Raw genomic sequence first — 21,092 nt, 5'->3', positions numbered from 1 at the left:
CCTCTTAATTGTGAAGAAGCAGCATTGAATTTTTTTTTATTACTTTATATCTTATCACCCATTATCTGAAATGTCTAGAAACATCTTGACTGGAGTACTTTTTTTTTTTAAATCAAGGCTGGAGGCCAGCAACCAACTAGTATTTATTTGTTTTTCTAGGCTGACCCAAATTGTCCTGTCAATAGTTAACAGGAACATAGGATTACAGGTTTAGATCTGGAAGGAAACTTAGAGACCTTTAACTCTCTCATTTTACAGATCAAGAATGGAGGCCAAGGTAAGTTTAGTGACTTTTCTAGTGTTGGAGGTGGTATTTGAACACAGGTCTTTCTGACTTTGAGTCCAGTGCTGTATCCATTATGCAACGTTGCTTCTCTTGGCAGAAAGGGATGCCCACATAATAGAAGAGAAGGGGAAACTTAAGGAATTCTGGGCATAAGGGAACAGAACTTGGGAGATCTTGGGCCCTTCTCATTAGAAGAATAATACATAAATTCAATGCAAAAATGTAGGTGACCCTTACATACATTTTTTCCATGTAGAATTTGAATATTTTTTGTTTGTGGTAGGAAGATTGCCCTGCTATATTTGCTTACAGACTGAAAGGAGCCTGTTTTATCTCTTTTTATGAGCGCTGTCAAATTAGAACAGCAGGACTATGCTGGAGAAATTAGTTCTGGGTGTGTGCCTTCCATGTAGCTATTGCCTTTTCTCTGTCTGTTTAATGGTGTTTCCAAACCTCATAAAACAGAGGAAATGCTATTCTACCATATTCTCTGTCGGTGAGACATTCGAAGACCTTAGACTGTTTGTACATAATTGGTTGCATGTTTTCTCCCCAGCAGGCTGTGATCTTCTGGAGAGCAGGGACTGTCTTTTACCTTTCTTTGGATCTCCATTGCCTAGTGTGGTGTATACCACACAGTTGGTGCTTAATAAATGGTTAGTGACTGGCTAACTGACTCCTTGAGAGCAGGGACTCTCTTTTGCCTTAGTATTCTCAGCACTTAGCACAGTGCCTGGCACTGGCGTGGTTGCTTAATAAATGTTACTCACTGATTGAATATTCAGTTCCGGATAGCTCATTTTAAGAGGGATATTAGCAAACTGGAGGGTGTCCAGATATAATTTGCCCATGGTCACACAGCTAATATATGTCAGAAGCAGCTCTTAATCATAGGTCTTCATGACTCCAACACCAGCCCTCCACCCACTAGACCACATTGCCTCTCAAAACAGGGTTTTAATAAAGATATTTGACTTGTTGAATTAGATTTTTAATTAGAAACTCAACATTAGATATCAATATGAACAACTAAATTTGCTTACTATTTACATTTAAATTCATTTTGGTACATAAAGTGTTATAACAATTTTTCAGTATCTCCCTCTAAATCCAAATTAGAATTCGTTGTCCTTTCATAATAGTTCATTGTTCCTCATATAATGGTAGTTAACGTGTATTCCACTCTTCTGGTTCTTTCTTTCTTCCTTTCTTTTTTCTTTCCTTCTTTCTCTCCCTTCCTTCCTTCCTTCCTTCCTTCCTTCCTTCCTTCCTTCCTTCTTTCCTTCCTTCCTTCCTTCCTTCCTTCCTTCCTTCCTCTCTTTCTTTCTTACCTTCCTTATTTCTTTCCTTCCTTCCTTTCTTCCTTTTTTTCTTCCTCCTTCCCTTTCTCCCTCCCTCTCTCTTCTTTCTTTCATATCTCTCCCTTTCTTCACATTTCATAATGATCTTTCTAGTTTTCTTTATATTCCTTTTATTTACTGGGTTTTAATTGCAACATAGTATCAATTACATTAATGTATGTAATTTCCTTAACCATTCCCCTATTTTGGAACATTTAGGTCGTTTCCACTTTTTTGCAATTATGCTGAATGCTGCTGTAATGCACTTTTTGAATAGATAATTCCCTTGTTTGTTTCTCAATGATCATGCCCAACAATGACATATTTAACTTTTAATATAAACGCATTCACAAAATTGCACTGTGGAGACGACATGGCTGCAGGAGTTTTCCAGTCAGGGCCAGAGATGACAGGGTCCAAAGTAGGAGTTTCAGATGCCTGTCGGCTCCAGTCTGAGATTCCTCCTGTGACTAGAATTCCTTCCTTTAGCCTTCGGCACCACGCCTTCCTCAGTGTCTTATCTCCTCCAATTCCAGCTTTATAGGCACAATCCAACTGAATGCTGCCCTTGGCTCCACCAGGAATGTGTTTGTGGACCTGAGTGCACAAGGGATCACCTGGGCTATTCAGGGGACCATCTCCTACTGGGAAAAGCAAAGATCCACTCTCAGGTTTTCAAGATCTCAAAGAACTCCAAAATGATATTGTTTACCATACACAGCTTATGGAAAGACAATTTTCATTTTAAAATAGCATATGACATATTTTATCATCTTTATTGTATTTAATATCTCAATATTAGTTTACTATTATATGATAATTCAATAACCTCCATTTATAAATGCCATTTGAGGTTGTATGGTCCAGTATCTAGTTCTGCCAGCTTCTTATCTTCTCTCAGTCTCAGTTCCTCTTAAGTGGCAGTAACCCGACTTCCTTGCCTACCTCTAAAGGCTTTTGTAAGGATCAAATAAGATCACCCAAGTGAAAGAGCTTTGTGGACCGGGGGGGGGGGGGGGGGGGGGGGGGGGGGGGGAAGGGGGGAGCAGGGCAGGGGTCTGGGCTCCTGATGTGGAAATTTTGTCTACTGATGCAAATATGACATCTAATCTGTAACTTATTTTCTTGGTTCCCAAGGAAAAGAAGTAGCAAATTGACTTGCCCCTGGTCATTCACTTAGTCAGTAAATACATGTGAGAGGCAGGGCTTGAACTCACATATTTCTGACTCCGAAGTCAAGTGCTATTATTCTTTCCATTTTAAAGATGAAGAGACTGAAGTTTGAAGAGGTGTAGTGCCTTGCCTGGGGTAACACAGCTAGTAAGTGGCAGTGGCAGGATTCAAACTCAGGCCTTGCTGACTCCAAACCCAGTGCTCTTTCCACCCCTTTGGGCATAGACACAATATGAATGAAAACTCAAATGCAGAAAATGGGCATGGGAAGTTCACAATATAATGAAAACGGCAGCTTGACTGGATGAGTAGAGAATGTGTATCATGGAATCATAGAATCCGCAGTTTGAGAGGTGTGTGGGGTGGTCAGTTTTTGGAAGTCATAGAAATTTAGATTTAATTAATTAATTTAGACTATTTAGCAAGAAATAGAGACCCATTGAAGATTTCTGACCTGTGACAAAACTGGATGAAACTGGAGTTAAAGCAAATATTGTCTGGCTGTGGTAGGCAGGATAGATTGGAATGAGCAAAGCCTAGAATCAAGGGAGGTCAACTAGGAGAGTGTTGCAATATTCCAGATACAAGGTCATAGAGGCCAGACATTTTGAAAGAAGCAATAACAGGACTTGGTGCCCAGTGGGCTATGAGGAATGAAAGGAAGGGATGAATCAAAGATGACTACAGATTTTCAAGTTTGTCACTTGAGAAAAATGGTGGTGCCACCAAGATAAAGAAATGGGGAGAGTAACTGCTTTGGGGGTAGGGTGGAGAGTAAGGAAAAGAAGTAGTTCGTTTAGGAACATCATCAAACAAACTGTTATGGAGTATCTACTAAGCATGTGATACTATGTTTGGTGTTAGGGACACAAATCAGACACAGTGCATTGGAGGGGATGGCAGGGTGTCCAGCTGAAGATATATTACAGGGAGATTTGTGAAAAAAGGTCTAAGCAAAGAGGACTTTGAGGCTCATTCAATTAATTAGGACACTTCTATTCCTCTCTGGTAGATAAAAAGCAGGATATCCAGCTATTCTCAATTATGTTCATTAAAAGCATTATAAAGTCTTTACATGTCTTGCTATACATCTCAGAGACTTCTGGGACTTCTGTGGGTATCTCTACTCACAATAAGAATTTGTGCTGGGGCAGGAAGCGCCATAGTGGGAGGTGGGGGGTGGAGCAGGGCAAGGCAAGGTTGTGCCCAGAACAGTTGTGGTAATGTTTTGCTCCTCATCCACATAACCTCCGCCCCAGGCAACCTGGGAAACTTGTATACACCAAAGCAGATTGTAACACTAGGACTTTAGTAGGAAGTGGGACTTAGCCACTCACACAGTCAGAGAAAAGAGTCAGGTCTTTAAATTACACACTAACCTAATCTGAAAGCAGGAAGGAAACTGTTTACATTCATCCATTTGACAAACATTTATCAAGTTCCTGGCATGTATAATTGACATTCGAGGCTCTTCTCAACCTGGTACTACCCTATCTTTCCAACCTTCTCTCAAATTATTACGTTTCTTTAATGCTACATCTAGGTAAACTGGACAACCCTCTTCCCGAAAATATTCAAGTTTCCATCTCTTATTTCCAGGGTATTCCCTCTATCTGTAATACCCTCAACTGCCCCCCCCTTTGCCTATGGAAATCCTACCCAACTTCAAAGCCACACTCAAACACCACTCCTACCCCAAAATGAATTACCTCATTAGACATCTCCTAGCACCTAACTGTGCTACTTTGCAAGGCATTTACATAATAGAGTATTATAAAGTGTTGTGTTTATGTCTTATCTCCTTTTCAATTTAATTAGATTCCAAATGCACTGATTAGGCCCTTTGTTCACCACACCCTGCTAGGCACTGAGGACACAAGCACAAAATGAAAAACAGTCCCTTTCCTTAAGAAGTTTACATTCTATGTGGAAATATGCTTAATATGATGGTACATGTATAGCCTGTATCAGATTGTTTGCCATCTCAGGGAGTGAAAAAAATTTTTGGAACTCAAAATCTCATAAAAGTGACTGGTGAAAACTGTCTTTACATATAATCAGAAAAAAAAATATTACAAGGAAAAAATTTTTAAAGATCCAGAAATAAAATTATACTTTCATTGAAAAAAAAAGTTTACATCCTATCATAGGCTTCTCTAGAGTATAAGCTCTTTGACAGCAGGACTATGGTTTATCTAAAGTTTTCGCCTCTTTCAGAACCAACAAATATTATGCACATAGCTGCTGCTTAATAACTTTTTAAAAAAAATTTTACTGCAATATACCGTGGGGGACAGATGCTCTCAGACTTTAATATATCTATGATCTTATCCATGTGGGTATGTCTGCAGATATGCAGATTCCAACTCATCCATTCTCTCTCATCCTGTACAACACTTGCCCAAGTTCTCCCATAAATCCTTCACAGGTGACCCAACCGACATGCTGGACGCTTTCCTCTAGTTCTCTTGAGATTGCATAAATGTTTTCCTCTTTCCACAACATTGGTTCACCTTCTCTGGTTAGACGTGTCTCTGATGACATAGTCCACACACTTCTCTTGCACAATTCTTGGTTGGTAAAGTGTTACAGCGAACTTACGCCCACCATGTGTCTTTCCATTGCCCTCTGGATGACCCTAAACTTTAATTCGTTGAAGACTATGGTATGCCGTGGTAAACAGGCATATACTACTAGCAGTACTAGAAGAAGATGGTGCTTTTAAAATGGATTTTTGTTCTAGGCATAAATTTAGAGTCATTAAAAACACTACACAATTTCCCAAAGGTAGTCTAGACTACTCTCTCCTCTTCAATTCTGGACAAGTTTGTTATTCTTGTGCAGTATCTGTTTATAATATATGTACTGATAAACCAGTGCTGTGGGATGGTCATCCAACTATGTATCATTTAGGATAATAGTCATTTTTCATCACTTGGTTTCTTCATTATGGATAGTTAGCCTGCATGTTTTTGAGTGATAATGGATCTTATTAAGGAGGTTATCAAACGTTCCAACGGTTGATTCAGTAAGGATAAGGACAATGTCATCTGAAAACAGAAGCACCTGAAAGATATGGCCATCTGTGGGGAATCTTTCTTCCATTTGAGCTTAGTGCTGGAATCATCTGTGATAGTAGCAAAAGATCTTTGGTGAGCCTGTTTTATTCCTTGTTTCATATTCATAATAAGATGGCTGTCTAATAAGGTTTGCTCTATGAAGTGGCTAGAACACTGCGCCTGGATTCAGGATGACCTGAGTTCAAATCCAGCCTCAAATACTTACTAGCTGTGTGACTTTGGGAAAGGCAGTTAACCTCTGTTTGCCTCATTTTCCTCAACTTTAAAATGAAGATAATAATAACATCTACCTCCCAGAGTTATCATAAGGACCAAATGAGATAATATTTAAAAAGTGCTTAGCACAATGCCTGGCATGTAGTACACAACTATATAAATGTTAGCTACTATTACTATTAGCTATAATCTTTCCAGGATTTTGCATGATTTTGACATATTCATGGGAGATACTTTGTTGGAGAAGAATCCTTAAGGAGGTATTTTGCTCTACTGTATCACAAATATTTTTTTAGTCAACAAATGATAGGCATAGAGACCTTTCAGTCAATTTGTGATTGTAAAGATGTAGTCATCTGTTAAGTGCCATTTATGAAAACCTACCTGTTCTTTTCTCATGTCATCTCATCTAGGATACACTTGTCATCATGTCATTTTTTCTCATAAGAACTTTGCTCATCTGGGCAATAATTAGGTGGAAAATATAGTTCTCGCTCTCAGAGAAGTTACAATCTAGTAGAACAAAAACTATTTATCCTTTCTCCCCCAAAGTGGGAGAACAAGTTTAGAAAGGGACTGAGAAAGACAGCAAAAAAGCCAATTCACATTCAGATTTAATTTAATTCAATAGAAAGATATTAAGTGACTGTATGCAAAGCTCCGTGTTAGGTACTAAAGATAGGAAGGCAGAATGAAATAGTACTTGCCCTGGAAGAGCTTTTATTCTGCTGGGGAGGGGTGCAACACTACATAGATAAGTATAATTGGTCAAGGAATGATGCAAGCAAAGACAAAGCACTCTAGGAATATCTGCAGATGGAGGAAGCACTCAAAGCTGAATGTGTCCCAGAAGGCTGATGTACCATCTCCACTATGTCCTGACGTGCTTCCTCCCTCTACATAACTCATAACCCCTTTCCTTTTGGTTTGTACATTTGGATTTTGGTTTAGTAGATTATCTGAAAGCGAGGCACTGGGATAAACACTATTAAATTTTTTCTAAATAGTAAAGGGTTTAGAGAAAGCCAATGGCTTGTATTCTTAATTATGTAGAAGAGTAGAAGCCCTTATCCCTCTTCTACAAAGACAAGTAAATAAAGTCCTTTGCCCCAAAGTAATTACAGTTAATAAACTGGGTCTGTTCAGCATTTCCTATGAGATGTCCATACCTGAAGCTTCCAATGGCCTCAAAAAGTCATTTTTGAAGAGCTTGTATTTGTCTACATACAGTTGAAGGTATTGTGTATACTGAGTAGTGTTGTGAAGTCCTCAAAGTTTTTAGTAGCTCCAGTCTCCTTTTCCACCTGAAAGGATCCTTTCTCCCATTCCAGTTCTCAGTTCCCTGCTGCCTTTCAGACTCCCCAGGCTTCTACAATCCATTAATTTAGTATAGGTAGAAATGACTCCTACCAGTGCAGTCTCCTTCAAGCCCTTCTCCTATCAGTCTGGTCAAAGGTTGGTAGTTCAATCAACAATCATTTATTGAGTGCCTACAATGGGTCTGGTATAAAAATGCTAATGAAACCTTCCCTACTTGCAAGAGCTAACATTCTAAGGGATAAAAGCATGAATGACTTTCAAAGCTAGGGGATGGAGTTCAGTTTATTTTCCCTGATCTACTAAAGGTGGATGAGTGTGTTTTTGTTTCTTTTAGCCGTAGCCCATAGACACTATCCTTTTTAAACTTAAGGCTTGTCTCTTCTTTTAAATTTCTCAAGGTTTGGGTTTCCACATACATCCTACCCTTATCTCCCCACTTTCCCCCACTGTTAGCCTAATGGCTAACACGATTCTATTGTCAACTAGTCTCTTCCCTTATTAGGCCAAGGGGGAAGTGAATTAGATAATGTCTAAGATCTCATTCACAGCCTTACAGCCCAGCATTTTTCCTACTCTAAGACCTTATTATCCGGAATGCTTGGGGCTGCTCCATTTGTCTGAGAATAGGGAAACAGGGAACAGTTACATATGGGACCCAAGAATTCCTTAGATGATGGTATCTTGGGATGAGTACGTAGAGGATCTGGGAACATGGAAGGAAGCATGTAAGGCAGGGATACAGAAGACACTGGTTGGTGGAGAGTGAGATTTTGCTATTATGTGTAGCTAGTACACTCTGGCCTCATTCTCCCAGAATGCTACAACTCCCTCTAAGGATTCTAGAGGGTTTGGGATGTCTGTTCTCTAATTCCAGCGTCTTAAGATCCCCTGGTTCTGTTCCTTAAGGTGCCAGTGACTAGTGCCTCACTGGCTTCCTTTCACTAGTGCCTTCCTTTCAACCATTTAACATGAATTAGCTTTTACAAAGGGATATTTACTTCAAAGAACGAAAGTACAAACATTTTCTCTTAACATCTCAGGGGAGATGTTAGACCACGAAGCTGACAAAAATAGAGAAGTCAAGTAGAAATTACAAACACAGGTAGAAGTATTCAGAAAGATAAAATCATGACTCCATTAAAGTATAAAAGCAAAATGCATAGAAAAATCCACAGTACATAGTACAATAATGACTGTTCCTAATTAAATATGTATCAGATTAATTTTATTATAAGTTTTATTCCAGTGTAACCCTAAATGTTGTCCATTTGGGATCAATAGCTATATTTTGTAAGTTACATCTCAACATCATCCTCTCCCCTAGATCATCTCAGTCTGTGGGAAGAGGGGACTCAGCTTTAGTTCAGTTCCTACATAATATTGGTCCCACCAAGTTCAAGTCCAGAAGTGGTATGACTATTGGTTGAGTTCTAATTGCAGTCCTTTTTGAAGAGGACCGCTGGCATCATTGGGTGATGACTTGACTTACCCATGAATTGGATTAAAGGGAGGCAGAATTGCACAAAGTTGTCAGCCTTACTCTCTCTTCCAGAGTCATTGAAGTCCAGTGGCAGGACAGAAGTCAAGACAACTGGCAACGGCCCAGGCTGCTGTATCCACTGCATGATGCCTGACCAAGCTCTAAGCACTCCATAGCACCTGCGTCAGCCACCTTCATGGCTGTTGGAACACCTTGTCCTCATCCACTCATTCTTCACCTGCTTGGGATAGATATCCCCCTAACTCACCAACACGTTTAAGGCCTGTTGGTTACTATCTAACCTCAGCTACCATTGGTCTGGATTTGGAATATCATTCCTGACTGTCACTCATTGTTTCTTGGGGCATTGATACTATTAGGACCCTAAAACCTGGCACGTACTCAGGCTCCCAGTCTCTTACAAGTTTTTTTCCTTTGACCTTTCAAAACTCACAATATTGGAGCCTCCAGACTAATATTTTTAGCCTAAAACAAAAAAGAATAGTGAGGTACAAAACTGAGGCCCATTTTCACAAGACCACATGTCAGCGTCAGGAAAGCAAAGACCCAAGGCCACCTCTATCCTTGTACAACATTCTTCCTCACCAGGCACCATCAGTGAAAAAGTCACACCAAGAGACAATAGCCAAAGTCCAAGTAAGGCACCCTTCAGTTGCAGCTCCAAAACCATAGCATACCCAAACCAGTTACAGACTAGCTACAGCTGCTCCAATGTTTCTCCAAATTGTTTCCATTATACATCATCATGAATTTCCCAGAAGTGGCCTCCTGGTCTTCTACATGAGGAGAGACCTTTAGAGGTGTTTAGTGAATATGCCAATATCCATTATATATGAATGTCAATATCTGTGTGTGATAAGGATCGAAGTGTAAAAGAGTAGGGATTGTTTCATTCCAGGTATTTCTAGGTATCACCAGCACCTAGCACAATATGGTATGCACTCAGTAAATGCCAGTTTATTAATGATATCAGAGAAATAGATGAGGATGATTTAATAAAGAAAAAAAAAGAAAAACTATAAAAACTTGGTTTTACAATTTAAGAGTAGTACTATTTATAACCACTTATGTAAAATACCATTTATGCCAAATTACTAAATAGCAAAAAGTCAACCACCGGATAGATAATTTGGCCACCACATAGACCATGAAACTGACAAAAGTAGAGAAGATATGGAGAAATTATAATGAATGTAGGTAGAAGTATCCATATAGATAAAAATCATGACTCCATTAAGTATGAAAGCAAAATCTATAGTACACAGCACAATGACTATTCATAATTAAATGTATATCAGATTAATTTTATTATGTTTTATTCTATTATAACACTAAGTGCTTTCTATTTGTGGTCAGTAGCTATATTTTGTAAGGCAAGTGGTAAAGCTTAGGTCATCTATTAGCATCTTTTATAAAAAAAAATTAGTGCAGAACAATGGCCTCCTAGGAAAAAAAAATAGAAGAGGAAAGGCACAGATGTTAGTACCTGGATTCAGGCAGTGGCAGAACAGGCCAAACTGCAGGAGTCCAAGATTTGGAATCCAGACAAACCAGTAGGGCGAGCTAGGAGTCATATATCCAAGTGTGCTCCCATAGGCACATCAAGATGTGAGTCTGGCAAGGAAATCTGAGACCAAAAAATCATTCTAGAGAGAAAAGATGATTGGGACAGGAATATCCTAAATCAAGACCTAAGCAGAGGATTCCTAGAGCCCTGAATACAAAATGCATATTGAGTCAGGGATGGGGCAAGCAATCAATAGAGGTTCAAATTGGCTAGGAACCATAGTTCCAACAAGCAGGTGAATTGTCAGAGAGGTTCAGTGGCAAATTGAAACAACCATGGGTTAGGCATCTTAAAAAAAAAAGGCACAGTCTGGACTACTGATGTGAAGAAAAAAAAACCAATGACAACTATGAAATAGTGGAGAGAGTAATGATCAAGCACCTATTATATGTCAGGTAATCAATAGTCAGTAAATGCTTATTAAGTGACTACTGTATGCCTGGCTCTGTGCTGAGCATTAGGGATACAGATATTGCCATCAGAGAAGTCCCAAAGTGAGAACTGAGGAGATGTCTGAACTGAGCTCTCTCCTTAAATGGAAATTTGGGTTTCTGTCCTCCAGTCAGAGAGACAGAAGGAGGAATATAGTAGAGGGAGAGGGTAGTGACAGGGTATAGCCAGGTGAGAAATGAGAGTCTAGCTCAGTGCCAGGCTTATAGCAGATGCTTAGCATACGTTTATGATTGATTTAGTCATTTATTGATTGATTTGGAGACTTACAATCTGTATTTAAATATTAGTCCCTCTACTGATTACCTGCGGATCCTTAAGAGAATCACTTCCTTTCCTCAGGCTTCAGTTTCTTATCTAAGGAAATAGTTGAATTAGGGTCCCTTCCAGCTCTGAATCTCATATGGACAGGTTAAAAAGAAAGGAGCCAAAGCCATGCCCAGGAATGCTTGAAACTAGGGCAAAATTAGTTGTGAAAGAGGGTACGGTGTCAGTGGTGGTACAGAGTTCAATGCTGGCTACAATCACCTCAAGAGAAGGAGAAGCCAATCTCCAACAATTGGGACTGGGAAATAAGGCAGTTCCTTGGAGAGGGAGTCCATGGCAAAAGAATCTTGCAGGTGATATCAGAGGGTGGCAGAAGACCATGAGGTTATGTATCTGGGACTGCAGTTATCATGGGAAGGAAATTCTGTCTCCATGTTGGTGCTTAGGAACAGAACCTTGGTTGTCCCATGCTAGACTGGAGTCTCCAAGAGCCAGACTACCTTGATATTGAGGGAGAGAACTGTTAAAATTGATAAGGTTCTTTCTATCCTGCCCTGGTTAGGTCTAGAATTGGTCTCAGAGAATGAAGTGAGACTATATCAATGGATGAGAGTCAAATTCATCATCTAATTATTGTCAGAATCAGAAGGGTGCGGGGGCAGGTAGCCAAGTAGACCATTACAGTTTTTCTATACCTAGGAAATGGTACTCAGAGTCTAAATCTGGAACCTGACAGCAGTTTCAGCACGTTACTTACTCTTAACCATCAGTAGAATAGATGTTTAGAAGAAGTTTAAGGAGGAATTTGAAAATCACGGAATCTCAGAACTGGAAGGGACCTCAGAGACCATCTAGTCTAACCTATACTTGGCTGGGAATTCTCTCTACAACTTCTCCACTAAGTGGAAATTCTATCTTTGCTTGAAGATATTTAGAGGGAAGGGCAAAACCAAGATGGCTGAGTAGCAGGAAGAAATATAGCTGAATTATTATACCCCACAACTTCTCCAAAGAGATCTAGAAAATGCACCAGACTATATCCTGATCAGGAAATCTAAGAAGAAGGAAAAACAACCACAACAACAACAACAACACAGTGAGTATATTTTTCCAGCCCAGATTAGCACAGAGAGGTCTGTGGACCCAGTACAGGGTTTAGCCAGGGGCGAAACAAGGAACATTCCAGCGCAGAGAAAGTCTGTGCACTAGGAAAAGAAGAGGTCTCAAATCCAGCATAGAGGGGCATAAATTTATGCAAGGTTTAGGAAGAGGTGCCAACTGGTAGCTTTGTTGCTCGGTATGTAATTCCAGGTCACAGATCCAGGGCTGACTGGGGATGGGATCGGTGCTTAGGAATACTGTTACAGGCTAAGGAGGTTGCAGGCCCTCAAATGTGCACTGAGCTTGGAACAAATTCAGAAGCAAACAGTAGTTGTGTGGTGCTGACACTGAGTGGGGCAGAGGGTGTCTTAGTTCCAGCTTCCGTTCTGGTGGCAAGCCTGCGGTGGAACAACTAGAGCAGAAATCCCAGATCAGGGAGAAACCTACAATATTGTCACTCTGAACTTGCAGAGTTTTCCAGCCGTCTGATACTGGGTGAGTCCATCAGTAGTCTACTAAAAGTCCAACCAGGGTAAGACCACAAATGTGTTGCTCAGATCCAAATTCAGATCAAGAATTTGTAGAGCTCAGGCCAGACAGGCAGCAGTCAGACTTTTACGTAGATCAGACCACTTTGAGAGCACTGAGAGCTTTCAGGTCTCTAGCTTGAGCTGTCCTTGAGATCATGGAATGACGCAACACTCAATATCTTAAGAAAACAGTAACAGGAACCTATGTTACACAAGGTCAGCCTAGACATTCCCTCCAGAAGTGTGCAGAGCCTGGCCATAACATAAAATCCAAAGCCAGGAAGTAGGCTGGAAAAAATGAGCAAACAAAAGAAGAATCCTACCATAAAAGGCTATTACAATGATAGGGACACTTAAGACACAAACCCAACATCTACAAGCAAAGTCTCAAAGGAAAACACAGCTTGGACATAAATTCAACTAGAATTCCTGGAAGAGATGAAGCAAAAGGTTTTTTTTAAGGAGTTAAAGAAATACTTTTCTTTCTTTCTTTCTCTAATGAAATGAGAGCACTATGTAAGAAAGAATTGAAGGGAAAGAATGTAATTGAGTAGAAAAAGAGATAAAAGATAAAAAAAAAAAGAAAAGGAATTAGCAGCTTGGTGCAAGAGGTATGAAATCCTACAACAAACTCTCTGAAAATTAGAATGCACCAAATAGAAGCTAAGGACTCTACAAGATAATAAGAAATATTAAAAACTAAAGTCAAGAAGACTGAAAAAAATATTTAAAAAAATTTAAGGCATCTCATAGCAAAAACAATTGTCCTATAAAACAATTTAAGGAGAGATAATTTAAGAATGATTAGACTATGGGGCAGCTAGGTGGCGCAGTGGATAGAGCACCAGCCCTGAAGTCAGGAGGACCTGAGTTCAAATCCAGCCTCAGACCAAACACTTGACACTAGCTGTGTGACCCTGGGCAAATCACTTAACCCCAATTGGCTAAAAGAAAGAAAGAAAGAAAGAAAGAAAGAAAGAAAGAAAGAAAGAGAGAATAAAAAAAGAATGATTAGACTACTACCTGAAATCCATGACCAAAAAAAGAGCTTAGACATCATATTTCAAGAAATTTTAAAAGAAGACTACCCAATCTCTTAGAAACAGAGGCAAAGTGAAAATAGAAAAAAATCCACTTGATTCTTAATTCCAGCATCTTGAAAGAAACCCCAAAATAAAAACTTTGAGGAACATTATAGCCAAAATTCAGAGCTTTCAGAGCAAAGAAAAAATGCTGAAAGTAGCCAGTAAAAAATAATTCAAGCACTGAGGAGCCACAGTCAAAATCATGATTTAGCAGCAACCACCATAAGGGAATAGAGAGTTTGGAATACCATATTCCAGAAGGCAAAGGATACATGTTTGCAGCCAAGAATAATTTACCCAACAAAACTGAGTATAATTCCATGGCAGGTGGAGGTGGGAAGGGTTGGGGGGAGAATGAGCCTTTAATGAATGGAGGATTTCCAAGTATTCTTAGTGAAAAGGCTAGCACTTCATAGAAACCTTTTTTTAAACAGGAACAATTTAATTATTTGACTTTGACATCCAGAATCCATAAGAAACTTCTACATACTTCTAAAAGCAACCAATACCAGAATTGCAAAAGTAAAAAAAGGACATTCTACCAAAAAAAATTTTTAAAACGTGAAATATTCAACATCATTATTGATGAGAATATCACTGAACACCCATTTTCAGCCTCTTCCCTAATCTCTCCTTGTTGTTGTTCCCACCCTTGTCCCATACTTCAGATTTTTCTTAAATGGAAAAAGGGGTATTTGTTTCATAAAGTAAAATGGTACTTATCAGAGGGGTCAGGGGTCAATAAACCAGACATTATGAATTAATGAAAAAGCATTTATTGAATTGTTATTCCTACTAAGTTCAAAGTGCTATGTCCAGTACTGGGAATGGAAGACAACTACAGAAAGACAATCTATGGTCAAGTTCACACTTGGGTGGGTGGGGAGGGGAAGACAACATATTACAGAGCTCAGTTGCTGGGGAAATTAAAAGACTTTTAAAAGTTCTAAGTCCTAAAAGTCATGAGGAGGCACCAGAGGGGCAGATTACATGGCTCAGATAGGCATCTTTAGGTTGTCAGAAGGTCAGATGATTTCAGGATACTGTAGGGCATACAAGCAGGGCAAATGGTAAAGCCAGTAAGTCCTTAGAAAGCACAGATGGCAAGGTTTGTTTCCCAGACCTTTTTACCTGAAGGAAAAGTTGGTGACTCCTAATTACCCCAAGTCATGTGAGCAGTCAAGCAGTCTGGATTGGTTTCTAGGTGATCTGGAGAAAGAGTTGAGCAAGTCAGAGTTCAGTTGGATACGACGGAGATGAGGATATCTGCCTTTCTGTTACTGTTAGTACGTGTGAACAATTTCTGTAGTTGTTTATAGTATAGCATATAGTATTTTTTTTGGTTTATGGTATTGAAGAAAAAATAGCACATAGAAAAAATGAAAAAGGACATGAAGAAAAAAATTACCAAAGAGAGCTCAAACACAAGGGGGGAAGGGCAGGGGAGAAGGGTAAAGAGAAAATAATTTGGAGATTATCTTGCAGAGTTAAAGAGAATGACACTTTAACACCCTCTCCAAGTATTGAGTTGAGTCTTTTCACTTCCTTCTAGTTGCTTCTCTGGCTAATCCTGAGCTTCAGCACTGCCTTCAACTTTTGACTGAGCAGGTACATACTTCCACTCAACATCCATGTCCCGAGTCATATTATCCAGCTTAGTGAATTGGTCTCCGTAGACAACATATTTATTTTTACTTATTTTCCAGACATTTTCTTTCCAGTTGCCAACTCATTTATTCATACCTTTGGTGATAAATTGGTTATCTGTGCACACAGTAAGTTTGTCCTTATTTTGGGCCTTTGCTTGCTCAAACCCTTTGGCAGCTGCTTCTAATGGTGCTCTTTGATTTGTGTGTCGTGGAGAATGTGTGCCACTTGTGTTTAGGTCACAGTCTTGTCCCCAGAAGACAGCAATATCTCCTTGCACCCCTTCTCTTCCATTATTTTTTGCAGGCACCCTTGACAGACCCTTAGGGTCTGTAAAACACATTTCTGATCCCTGGTGTGGTTGCCCATACCAACTTTCAGAGCCTCTAGTCAGCCAACCATAATCATAATTCCATGGACTGTGTTTCTAACTCATCTCCAATCTTTCCAAAAGTTCGGTGAAAAAATAAAGGCAGACCTTCAGAGACTAGCCACAGAAACTTTTAATGCAAATGTTGAAACCAAGAGAAACTCAAAGAAGGCAAACATGAGCAGGTAATCATAAGGATTAAACAAGGATAAATTGTTTACGTTCTAATATGGGAAAATTATGTATGTATCCCTTCAGAAACCTTGTGTTCTGAGCACCTATTATCATTAAGGATCATAGAGTCTAATTAGACAAAGGGCCTCAGAGTAGCTATGTTATGTTCTGATGATCTTGAAGAATGGAAAAGGAAGGAAAGAGGAATACACTTATAGGAGAGGAGAGGGAGAGAACTGGGAGAAATTTTCTTATATAATTGTGTAGAAATCTATACAAAAAAAGAGGAAGGGGTGGGGGATGGCTAATACTTTTAGAACTCTGGATGCAGAGGATGGAAGAAGAAACATGCTGTTCACCTATTGCCAGGGAGTTGATGGACTTAAAATGAAGAATAAGACAAGCATATTTGGACATGGCTAATGTGGAATTGTCTAAATGGACTATGTGTAATTTGTCATGAAAGTTTTTTTTTTATTTGAAAATTGTTTAATTGGAGGACAATTGGGAGGAAGAGATGGTTATAAAACTAGTTTTCTGAAAATAAAGTAAAAGGAGGGCCACTCTAAAAATCCAGCTCATAAGTATTTTAAATATTTTAGTGAAAGACTCAAAATAATCTTCCTTTGAGGTATAGCTCAGCTACAACCAGTACCATGAAGCATTTCCTTGATCCCTGCCCCCTCCCAGTTGTTAATACTTCCTCAAACTATTTTGTACTTATTTCATTGTGTACTTGTATTTTCCCTATAAAAAGTGAGATCAAATCTTGAGAGAAGACATCATTTCCTTACGCCTAGAAAAATGCTGGAACAAACAAGGTGGGGCACTATACACTTTCTCCAGACCCCATCCCTTCTCAAAAACTCTGTAAAAGAAGACTTATGTGTCAGACATAGAGCAACTACAGCTGAATACACAGGTCAAAAGAATAAGAACTCTGACAAGGAGAAATCCTTTTAAATTAACACTAGAGAATGCTAATCCTTAAATGCTTGCTCAGCATTCCTTCCCCTACTAACTCCAAACTTCTAGGACTCACAAATTGACCCAGGCTTATATGTGGGGGCTTATACTGAGAATTCCTTCTGCTATAGGGACTTTTCTGGTATACCTTGATCCTTTCTTGATTCCCCCCCCATTTTCCCCTCTTCTCTCTCTGTCTCTCTGTCTCTCTCTGTCTCTCTCTCCCTCTCTCTTTGTCTCTCTCTCTCTCACACACACACACACACACACACACACACACACACACACAAGCAAATACTAATTCTCTTCAGTCAAGTAAAGAGAAAGTGTGTGTGTAGGGGGGTTCGAATGTGTTAACTTCTGCCTGGGGAATGCCCCACAAGATTCTGACTGCATATTCTGAAAAAAAAATTAGTAGATGATGATTCAACCCAGCCATAGAAGGAAAGGAAGAATCAAGAGAAGAATTAGGCCAGGGAACTAGTGTCAGTGGTTACACTGGGTCTGAAGGAAAGGGGACAGAATTCCAATTGGTTAGTCCTGTTGCTTCAGAAACTGTTAAAGGTCTGCCAGGCCACTGAACACTAAATCGACCAACATAGGAAGAGGCTAAGGCAATTTTGTAGTTCAGCCCAGGGGTGGAGGTGGGAAGCAGAATGGATAGGGAGTACATAACAAGAGGAATACTCAACCAAAAAGGAGGAGGAGCCATAACATTAGTAATGGGAACATAAAGGAGAAAAAAAAAAAGCTGGAACACTAAATAAATAAATAAAGAAGACTGTGACCCAATAAAAACCCAGAATGTTTGACAAAAATTGCTGGGAAAACTGGAAAGGAGTTTGGCAGAAACTAGGTATAGACCAACATCTCACATCATATACCAAGATAAGGTCAAAATGGGTACATGATTTACACATATCACAAGCAAATTAGGGAGCATGGAATATTTTACCTGTTAGATCTATGTATAGGGAAGACTTTATGACCAAACAAGAGAAGGAGAGCAGTATGGGAAGTAAAATGGATAATTTTTATTCTATTACATTAAAATATTTTTGCACAAGAAAAGCCATTAATGCCAAGCCACTAGGAAAGCAGAAAAATGGGGGGGAGAGGATTTTTGCAGCAAATTTTCCTGATAAAAACCTCATTTCTCAAATATATAGAGAACTGAGTCAAATTTATAAGCATGTAAAACATTCCCCAATTGATAAATGGTTAAACGGACAGTTTTCAGAAGGAAAAAAAATCAAAACTATCTATAGTCATATGAAAAAATATTCTAAATTACTATTGATTAGAGAAATGCAAATTAAAACAACTCTGAAGTGCCACCTCACACCTTTCAGTTTGGCTAGTATGACAGAAAAGAAAAATGACAAATGTTGAAGGGGATGTGGGAAAATAGGGACAGTAATGCACTGATGGAGCTGTGAACTGATCCAACCATTCTGAAAAGCAATTTGAAACTATGCCCAAAAGGCTATAAAACTATGCATACCCTTTGACCCAGCAATAGCGCTAATGGTCTGTATCACAAAGAGATTTTTTTAAAAAGGAAAAGGATCTATATGAACAAAAATATTTATAGCAGCTCTTTTGTGGTGGCAAAAAATTAGAAACTAAGGGGATACCCATAAACTGGAAAATGGCTAAACAAGTTGTATACGATTGTGATGGAATACTATTGTGCTATAAGAAATGGCAAGCAGAATGCTTTTACTGTTTTTGGTTTTGTTTTAGGCAATTGGGGTTAAGTGACTTGCTCAGGGTCACACAGCTAGTAAGTGTGAAGTGTTTGGTCTGAATCCAGATTTGAAATCAGGTCCTCCTGACTTCAGGGCTGGTGCTCTACCCACTGCACCACCTAGCTGCCCCTTTTCCTTTGTTCTTATCAGACCTCATCTGAAATATCTTGTTGAGTTTTGAGAATCATGTTCTAGGAAAGGCAGTGACAAACCATCTAGTGAAATCTAATTTGGCTGGTGAAAAAATTCAAAACTGCATCAGACAAGCATGGGTTAAGAGAGCTGCGAATATTAGAGAAAATATTAGAGAAAAAAGACACCAGTCACTCAACAAGCATTTATTTTCATTATTAGAGGCAATTTGGGGTTAAGTGATTTTCCCAGGGCCACCCAGCTAGTGTCTGAGGTCAAATCTGAACTCAGGTCCTGCTGACTCCAGAGAGAGTATTTTATCCACTGTACCACCTAGCTGCCCCCAGAATGCTTTTAAAAACCTGGAAAGACTTTCATGAGCTAATGCAGAGTGAAGTGAACCAGGAGAACATTATACATAGTAACAATATAATTGTACAACGATCAACTGTGAATGACTTAGCTATTCTCAACAATATAGTGATCTAAGACAACTTCAAAGGACTCATGATGAACAATGCTATCCACCTCCAGAGAAAGAGTTGGTGGAGACTGAATGCAGATTGAAGCATCCTTTTTAAAACTTTTTAAAAAATTTTTCTTGTTCTTTTTTTGTCTGTTTTCTTTTGCAACATAGCTAATATAGAAATTTGTTTTGCATGATAGCACATGTATAACTTGCATCAAATTGCTTGCCTTCTCAAAGAGGAGAGTGAGGAGAAAGGGAAGGAGAGAATTTAAAACTCAAAATTTTTAAAAATGAGTGTTAAAAATTGTTTTTATATGCAATTAGAAAAAATTAAATTAATAAAAATTAAAACAGTATAGGTAAATCAACAGAATATCCTAAAATTGGAAGAGCTAAATACTAAACACTCAAAAAACATTACAAACCTCTCTTAACAACTATCATAGGACAAAAGAAAGTGAGCCAAATGCCTCATAAAACATATCTTATGATATACCTAAAACAGAGCATGGAAAAGCAATAAGAAATTCCAGAATGGTTCAAAAGAGAAAGAAAATCCATGGGAAAATAAGTTAGGAATAAATATGTCAGAATATATAACTCTAAATGCAGAATTTTTTAAAAAAAACTACCTTGATTAACTAATTGTGTAAAATTGAATCCATAGAGAAATGTTTCTCCAAAGAAGTTAAAGAGACACTAAAAGAATGGAATAAAAATGCTGATGTGGAAGAAAATCTGGCAGAGCCAAAGTAAAAGGCATCAATATAAAAAGAGTGCCTGATCTCTGAACAAATCAAAACCATTGCCCTCAAAAACAGGATTCATAGAAGAAAAAAAACCACAACTTATAGATAGCCCTCATACATATTTTGTATAGATAGAATAATAGGCACTAAATTGGCAGTTTTTTCTCAGTGATTTTTTTCCCTTTACTAACAATAAGGTTAGAGATTTTTCCCCCACTTTTTTTTTTTGCTTTTTTTTGGTGAGGCAATTGGGTTAATTAAGTGACTTGCCCAGGGCCACACAGCTAGTAAATGTCAACTGTCTGAGGCCAGATTTGAAGTCAGAGCCTCCTGACTCCAAAGCCAGAGCCCTATCCACTGCAACACCTAGCTGCCCCTCCCCTACTTCTTTAATATTGTTTCCCCCTTTAGATACCTTGTAAATCTGTCTCTCATTGCCTTCACAACTGTATCACCTAAAGTAAAAATATGCTCTATACTTATTTGGTTCAATCTTACTGTTTTCCTATCTTTTTTTTTCTTTCTGGAGCACCATTTCTATTTCCTCTGTGTCCTCAAGGACTGTGATTTTAGGGTTCAAGTGTGGTGGTTCCACTATCTTTGATGGAGAAAACATTTTGTCATAATAGTTTTTTAAAATCTTTTCCATTTTTTTCTTGTTCATTGTCCTTGTTCCAGTTTCATCCTGGAATGCCCTTGGAATGATTTTGTGGAATTGGGTACACTACCAAACTTCTTTTAAACTAGTATAGCTTCTGACTGAAATTATTATAGTCAGCATTGATGTCATTTCTATCATACATTCCTCATCTTGTTTTCAAATTTCAATGGCCTATTTAAATAAGAGTTAATCCTCTTAATTTTGCTCCATATCTTTTTCTTATTACTATTCATTATTCTTATTTATTATAAAATCTT

At 38.7% G+C, this 21,092-nt stretch overlaps 1 long non-coding RNA gene across 1 annotated transcript; it reads left to right on the top strand.

Moving 5' to 3' along the window:
- Positions 1 to 209: 209 nt before the first annotated feature.
- LOC110208250 (uncharacterized) lies at positions 210 to 1,064 on the top strand. The gene is made up of 2 exons (XR_002324441.2): positions 210 to 277; positions 843 to 1,064. It is a non-coding gene; the product is annotated as an uncharacterized LOC110208250 (long non-coding RNA).
- The last annotated feature ends 20,028 nt before the right edge of the window (positions 1,065 to 21,092 follow it).

The sequence above is a fragment of the Phascolarctos cinereus genome, unplaced genomic scaffold (assembly GCF_003287225.1).
Source record: "Phascolarctos cinereus isolate Bilbo 61053 unplaced genomic scaffold, phaCin_HiC Scaffold_726;HRSCAF=1367, whole genome shotgun sequence".
NCBI lineage: Eukaryota > Metazoa > Chordata > Mammalia > Diprotodontia > Phascolarctidae > Phascolarctos > Phascolarctos cinereus.
The sequence above is the reverse complement of the archived record's forward strand: the minus strand, read 5'-3'. Positions and strand labels throughout refer to the sequence as shown.